This window comes from Triticum dicoccoides, chromosome 4A (assembly GCF_002162155.2).
Source record: "Triticum dicoccoides isolate Atlit2015 ecotype Zavitan chromosome 4A, WEW_v2.0, whole genome shotgun sequence".
NCBI classification, from domain to species: Eukaryota; Viridiplantae; Streptophyta; class Magnoliopsida; order Poales; family Poaceae; genus Triticum; species Triticum dicoccoides.
In genome coordinates, this window is record NC_041386.1 from 463,016,161 (window position 1) to 463,024,795 (window position 8,635).

The following is an 8,635-nucleotide window of genomic DNA, read 5'->3' on the forward strand; positions in this document are numbered from 1 at the left end:
CTAGTAGTTCTTCGCTAAGGAATTTCCTCACCTGCAAATTCCTCAGTGAAGAATTCATAAAAATCGCCTATTCACCCCCCTCTAGTCGATATAACGCACTTTCAGTTGATCAGGAGAAATCCTCCGGGACGACACCTCAAAGTCATTCGCCCTATTGGGTGAGAGGGTCTGGGGAGGCGTCTCGCTTTCCATCATCTCCGGAAGAAGATCCCCCGAGAAGGAGGACTGTTGAGGAAGACTGCGTGCCGGACTACAAACATATATTTCAGATGTTACCCTTGTAAGCGGAAAGGAACAGTATATGTTTAGGACACCTTTGTTCACTTACGATTCGGCTAAAGGCTTGTCCTTACGGAGGAAGTGCGCGTCAACGTCGTCTTCCGAGCCCGAACCGCCTGGCAAGGACGTCTTCCCTCGCTTAGGAGCACCTTCCTCCAAATCTCCGGAGGCGGTCCTCTTCCTCCCATGCGGGGAAGGGATGTCGGCTTCCCCTTATTTTTTGTCTTTGGAAGAGGGAGTCCCAATATCCCCGGACATACCGTCTGGTGTACCTTTAGAATGGAGGTCACCTTTGGCCTTCTTGCTCTCCTCCTTGTCCTCCTTCGTCGGCACTTGATATGGCGCCGAAGCCAACATCCTTGTTAACACAGGATTGGCCGAGTCTTCGAGAAGAGGGGCCGAACACCTAATTTGTTCTGCCTTCTTTACCCAGCCCTGTGCGAAGATGGTTTTTTCAGTACTATGGGATGTTTAACTAAGCTGTGTTCGGGAGTCGAGTGCTTACTGAAGTATCCGGATGGTTGCAGTCAAGGCCGATGTCTTCGGTGGTATCCGGCCACTGCCTTCGTGTCTCGAAGAATAACTTCCACATTCCTTTGTGCGTCGTGCCGAAGAAGTGCTGAAGGGTCTATGGTCCTTCCAGATTGAAATCCCACATGCGGAGGGGCCGTCGCTGGCACGGCAGGACCCGACGGACTAGCATTACCTGGATTAAATTGATGAGGCCGGTGTCCTTTTCAAGGAGGCTCCGGATGCGGCTTTGTAGCGTCTGCACTTCGTCAATGGATCCCCAGTCCAGCCCCTTATTAATCCATGATGTGAGTTGTAATGGAGGGCCAGATCGGAATGCGGCTGTAGCTGCCCACTTGGTACCACGAGGTTCAGTGATGTAAAACCACTCCAGCTGCCATAGGTCGGAAGCTTTCGTGAAAGAGCCTTTGGGCCAAAAAGCATTGGTGAGCTTGTTCACCGTAGCACCACCACACTCTATTTGCTTCCCCTCGATTACCTTCGGCTTCAAGTTAAAGGTATTGAGCCATAACCCTAAGTGAGGGGTAATGCGGAGAAAGGCCTCGCACATGACAATAAACGTCGAGATATGAAGGAAGGAGTCTGGAGCTAGATCGTGAAAATCTAGCCTGTAATAGAACATGAGACCGCGAATGAAGGGATGGAGAGCGAACCCTAGCCCCCGGAGTAAGTGGGAGATAAATATGACCCTCTCGCCGGATCTGGGAGTAGGAATAACCTGTCCTTTAGCAGGGAGCTTATGGGGGATATCCGCAGTCAGGTATCTTGCCGCCCGGAGCTTCGCAATATCCTCCTCTGTGACAGAGGAGGCCACCCACCGGCCTTGAGGGCTGGATTCGGACATGACTGGGAGACTCGGAACAGTTAATTGAAACATGGGTGCTAGAACTCAAGGTGGGAAAGGTTGAGGAAGAGGTAGGCGCGGAGGAGAAAGACGGGTCTGTGCCCCCTTTATAAAGGCGATGAATATCAAACGCCTCCTCATAGGCCTTAAAGCCTGCCTATTCCCAAGGGATTATGCCAACGGGACGGTTGGGTTATCCACGCCCATATTGATGAGAATCCCGTAATAAGGGGACACGATCTCTGCTTTGGCAAGACGTGCCAATAAAACCGCATCTTAAAACATGAAGCGGGAGGCTGAAAAACGGTTTGAAATAATGACCGGGCTGTGACATGATGTCACGCCACAAGAGTTGTCAGTGGATTGGACTCATGAAATATTATACTATCTACGGATATATGTGGTGTTTGTTTTACAGAGCCGGACATGTTCTCTGTGTTCAAGAGCTGTTTTGGAGTATTTGGAGGAGGAACCTGCCTTGCAATGCCGAAGACAACCTGTGCGCCGGACACCTCGCCATTGAAGCCTGGTTCAGGGGCTACTGAGGAAGTCCTGGATTAAGGGGTCCTCGGGCGTCCGGCCTGTGTGACATGGGACGGACTATTGGGCCATGAAGATACAAGATAGAAGACTTTCCCCATGTCCGGATAGGACTCTCCTTTGCGTGGAAGGCAAGCTAGGCGGTCGGATGTACTATTTCCTTTCTATGTAACCGACTTTGTACAACCCTAGGCCCCTCCGGTGTCTATATAAACCGGAGGGTTTAGTCCATAGAGGCAATCATAATCATACAAGCTAGACTTCTAGGGTTTTAGCCATTATGATCTCATGGTAGATCAACTCTTATAACCCCCATACTCATCAATATCAATCAAGTAGGACGTAGGGTATTATCTCCATCAAGAGGGCCCGAACCTGGGTAAAACTTTGTGTCCCTTGTCTCCTATTACCATCAACCTTAGACGCACAGTTCGGGACCCCCTACCCGAGATCCGCCGGTTTTGACACCGACATGGATCTCCTCCAACAAGAGTCTGCTCGTGGATCGCCCTCTCCACTACATGTTTCCTTTGTTCCTTTGATCTCATAAACACTGTTATGTAGAACTTGGTAGTGGTGTGTATTTGGAGTCTGGCTTTGTTAGCCTATCGTTATATCTCCTACTGGAGACCCAATCTTGTGGGAATCCTGTTGTGTGTGTATGGGGGGAGGGTATATGATTTCTGTTGTTTGACACGTCTGGACTAGGTTGGCTTCACAGGCCTAGATTTTTGGCGGTAGATCATGCATTGTTTTTCTTTTGCTTATATGGTTTGCCTGTATGACTTGGTGATTTATCTTAATAGAAACCAGAGAGGAGATTCTCTTTTATCAAAACGATAATTGTTTAAATAAGTCTTTCCCTTATCAAAAGAAAAACCAAAAATATAGATGGATCGTGCAGAAAACTTGTTCTCGCATAAGGGGGGATTTTAAGATGACCAGGACAATTTAATCCTAGCCATTGATTGATCAAGGACAATTTTGACTATCCAGATATGGCAACTGCAACAAAACAATTAAGAGTTTGCATTATTGATAGATTTAGTGATATATTTTCCAAGAAGAGATTTCCCTCTACCTAAAGATATATAATTTCATTTATACTATGCGATATCTTTTTAGTCGAGAACGCTCCTTTTTAGTACCTTACAATTAAGTGAATGCATTATTGATACATTTAGTGATATATTTTCCAAGAAGAGATTTCCCTCTATCCAAAAATATAGAATTTCATTTATACTATGTATCTTTTTTAGGGGGGAATTTATATGTACTAAATGTGCGACAATTAATATGGATCAAAGGGAGTACATATGTTCGATCAAAATAAAATATGGCATGTGTGTGTATATTTTTGTGAGATACATAGGGCGAGTGGTTTTAGAACATAAAAAAATGACATATGTCATCATGTCAACTCCACTTAAATATCTAAATTTTTATATTGTTCATACTCAAGTATGCCTACTCATATTTTGTATGTGTACGTATTCTAATGTTGGAAATGTAGTTTCTATAAATTACTTACATGATTAATACGTAATCACCATATTGAATTAAAAAGATTGTGTAGTGCGTATGATATATTCATGTGTATTGCTTACAAATGCCACATCATTTGCGCAAGTAACATGATCTAGTACCATATTGAATGTAGTGTTAAGTCAAAATGAAAAATACACCACTATTACCTTGTAGCCAAACCAAGATCGGAAGGCAAATATAAAATCAAGAATACATATTTACTTCTTTATTTACCTTCATGTATTTAATGGCACTATAATTTATTTTCTGATTTTGTAGAAATGAAAAGTTCATACTAATCCCACATAATCATTGACAACATCTTACTTTACAAGAGATAAGAGTAATATATGCCATCTGATCTTGAAAAGTTGACGGCTCGAATCAAATTGGGACCATCTTAAAAGAGCTCTCTAAGGAAACAGTGTCACTAACATGGTTTTCAAATTGCTCAAGTAAATTGCCTACTCAGAGACACATTAGAAAATAGCTTGTGTGAAGACAGAGCTAATCGTAAATGTAGTCCTAAAATTCATTATTTGGCATTTTAAAAATATATGCTTCCATATTTGGTCTTTTTAAAAGCGTGCTTCATATTTTGGTCCAAAATAAATAATAATTGGTCCTTTTTAAAAGCATGCTTGCCTATTTGGTCCAAAATAAACAAGTCTCCCTTTTAACATCACATTTAAAATGTATTCATGTTTTGATACTACCGTCCATTTATTTCAGGGATGATATCAAATGACTCTTGAAAATACACTTTTGCCCCTCATCCTATAGAAACTAGTTTCCCCTCCATCGTGTTTATTTGGTAGTCAGCTGACGGTAAGGTGTATTTCATTCAGGACCAAATAGAGAAGCACATTTTTAAAATGGACAAATAGGGAATTCTCTGAAGCTAAACTTCATTTTCATTGGCTGACCTGTAGTACGTATGAGATAAAAGACAAATCAACACCGTGTCACTTTTCAAGCAAGCCTAAACTTCTATAAACTCAGCGTCAGAAACTTTCCCCTTCTTCCTTCATCTATCGAACGCCTCGCCCCTCCCCCCTCACCCTCCCCCCTCACCCCCGCTCCGTCGATCCCCTTCACCTTCTCGCCCCGCCCGGTTGATCCGACCTACAACCAACTTCTATAAACTCCACGTCAGACTCTTTCCCCTTCTTCCTTCGTCTATCGAACGCCTCGCCCCTCCTCCGTTGATCCCTTTCACCTTCTCGCCCCCGCCCGGTCGATTCCACCTATAACCATCGACCGCCGCCACCTTGCGCTCGCCACCAGCCCGGGGCATCCTTCTAAGTCACCCTTCCACACGCACCGTCAAACATCAGCCTCGCCTAGGCTGGCGAAGCCACGATCACAACCATGTCATCCTCATCTCCTGTATAGGCCTGGCTTGGCCTCGCCGATGACGCCACGGTCGGCAGCGTCGCCTCCCTATCCACCTGGCCTTTTACTCTTGGTAAGTAGCAATGCATATTCTTAAATCTAGATCTAGGTAGTTGATTTTCTTATATGTGTAAAATATAAAGTACTCTCAAAATAAGTTTTCTCTCTACTTTATAAATAAAGCACAAATCAAGTCCAACATAGTAAGTAGTACAAGTGTGAAGAAGGTAAAGAAATGTCACAAAATTTTAGATCCCAAAATCCCAATATATAATATGTCACTTGATCATCCTTTCTAAATCCAGCCGAATATGATGTTATTTTCTAGATAAAAGGTATATAGAATTATGAGTGTAAAGTCTAAAGTTGTGTGACAAAATCACAATTCATGCAAGTCATGTTCCCCAATGTTCCACTATGATAACTTCCTAGTAAAAAGTGGAATTTACTTTCTACATTTTTTTCAAGAACACCCAGGAGATCTGTGTGCCTGTATATTAAGACAAAAAGCAGTTTACATTTACCGATTTACATCAAGATTGTGCTTGAAGCACTAGGACAGAATGACATCCCAATGATTCTTCCTAGCAAACTACGTTACAACTAGCTTAAGAATACTGTTGTTGCTCCACCCGCAACAATGGTCCCTAGCCTTGTTAGTGACCGCCAGTAGAAGGTGGGAAGTGTTCTTGAACACCCTTCGGTTTCGCTTGAGCCATATGTAGCTAAGCGTTCATAGGACAACTGAGTTCACACTTTTTTGAAGCTTGTGAGGCACAACCAGCTAGAGAGATGTTCACTAATCTAGGACGGAATCTTTGGTGGAAGGGGAATGTTGATGTTTTTTTTTTAGAAAAGGAGGATGACCCCCGGCCTCTGCATCTGGGAGATGCATACGGCCACTTTATTGATTATTCTCGATAACCATACAAAGTATTACAACAATGTGTCTGAATCCACCATCTTGGCAACATGTGCCGCTACTCCTATCCAATATGATGAGGGGGTGCTAGCTGGGCCACTACCCAAACCACTCACCTAAGCCTAACATCAAAAGCCGGAAGCCGAAACTCATTCGGTAACCCCGGCCGAGCCACATACTGGGTCTGGGGCGCAATCCGGTCAGACGCACTCATGTGTCGTCGCCGCCATCTTCCACAGGTCCGTCTTCAGATCAAATTGAGGCTTCTACCTTGTCTGGCCAGTCTGCCATCGACGTCCCCATGACGCCAGACAGCTTCCTCCTCCTGCACGAGTCCATCTCCGCGCATCAAACGCCGAGTCTCCACAGCACCATGCCGCCGAGATCCGCCATCATCAATGTGAAAGATGAAGCACCGCTCCACCAACGTCGCCGTCCTCTAGACAGCGCCACCACCTTGCAGAGCGGAAAGATACAATGGCGATGGAAAGCAAGAGCTAGGACGAAGAGGGTACCACCGCCGCCACCCCCCGCACCCCAACAGCGCCCACCGACCACCAAGCTCCCTAAACGGCGCCTTCAAGAAGGATACGACGCCGATGGCGCCGCCGCCGCCCAACAAAGTTGGAGCTTTCGCCCGGGAGAACTAGGGGAAGGGGGAGTGGGGGGATCAGACCTGTCAGACGCCTCCAAGGAGGGACACGGCGCCCTCAGGCGTCGCCGTCGACGCAGCCGAGCATGGTCGGCCATGGCTTTCGCCCGGACTGGATTCCCCACCACTAGCACCACCAGCGCCGGCGTCCCATGGAACACGAGCGGGCCGGATGGGGGAGAACACGCCGTACAGGGAGGAGGGGCGCCAGATCTGGCGCCGTCGCCCTCGTCCTCCGAGATTCCGCCGCCCGCGCGGCCAAGAACGCCGGAACCAAACGCCCGCACCACCGCCCGCCGCTAAGCCGGTGGTGCCTCACCAGAGGGGCCGCCGCCCCAGATCCGAATGCCCCCGCGGAAGCAGAGCAGCAACTTGCCCCGCCGCCACCTTCCTTGGCGGCGCCCCGGACTTGCCCGGAGACCGCCTCTGGCGGCGGCGAGGAGAGGTGGGGGTGGAGGAGGGCTGGGCGCGGCTAGGGTTGGCGGCGGCGAGGAGAGGTGGGGGTGGAGGAGGGCTGGGCGGCGGCTAGGGTTGGCGGCGGCGAGGAGAGGTTTCTGTATTACTAAATTTTTGACCGATCCAATTAAGAATTTTTGACCAAACCTTGTGGGCGAACACACATTGGAGGAGCAGGTGTTCCATCGTTTTCTCGTGCTTGCAGCATATGGGGCATGACTGTTGGTGAGGTAGCCTGCGCTCGGTTAGAAGACCATCAACGATTGCGCATGACCAGCCAGGTCAAAATCTTATACTTGAGCGACGCCCTTGGATGATCAATGCTTCCAGCAAAGGTAGCCACATATGTTGTTTTGGTCGAGTGGGAGCCTGGCGGATTCCATTTCCATGACTAGAATTCTAGGCCTAGGAGAAGCGGTTGTCAACTAATGATCTTCTGCCACAACTCTAAGAACTGGATAATTACCTCGACGGAGCCGCCCTCTGATGTCGCGACTCCATGAGGCATTGTTCCACGGAATGTTGGCTCCATCGATCCAACAGTCCCACCTGCAGTGTAGAAGCACCATACCTCCAGCCTTGTTGATGCTCCAAAGATGGCCTCGACCTCATCTGATGCAGAGAGCTCAAGTGCAGACCATGGGAGATCATCAGAGGTTTTGCAGCACACAACCACTTCGAGCGAAGGCATCGCTTAGAGCCTTGAGTTTTTTAATACCTTGGTCGTCAAATTGGACTAGGGTGTATAAGTTTCCCCAGGCGACGAGACATTGGCCTCCCTCAGTGCAATCAGAGCCAGCCCAAAAGAACCTGCGCCGGTTTTTTCAGACGCCTTGAGCATCCATGGGGAAGGTCGAGAGCAAGCGGATAGTAAATCCCGATAGCGGTGATGATAAAGTTGAGAAGGATGATGTGTCCTCTTGTGGGGATTAGTCCAGTCTTCCACGTAGGCAGCTTGTTAGCAAAACTGTCCATCAGGAGGTGTAGTCTCGCTTCCGGAGCCTCGAGTTGGAGAGGCTGAGCCTGAGGTACTTGATAGGAATTGGCATGGTCGCACAAGGGAAGACATCCTTGAGCTCGTGCGGGTTGATGTCATCACACCTGATGGGGATTATAGCGCTCTTGGACAAGTTCACTTTGAGGCTTGAAGCATTCTCATAAATCTCAAGGATCATCTTCGTTGCGGCCATGTACTGGACGACGGGGCACAAGAAGAGAACCACATCATCTGGGAATAGGGAGGCGTGATGCCCCACATAGAGAGAGGAAGCAGAATGTGCTCATGGTCAAATTTCCCAATAAGGCATCTAGCACATTGATGACAAGAAGGAAGATCATCGGTGAGATAGGATAAACCTGGTGAGGCCACGAACATTGGATGATCGGTTCTGAGTCCCGAGGGCCTACCATTGATTTTTCGCCCAAAAAAAATACTCTTGACGAGGACGAACGGAGGAGCAAGTGATGAGATTGATTCACTTGTAGCCCC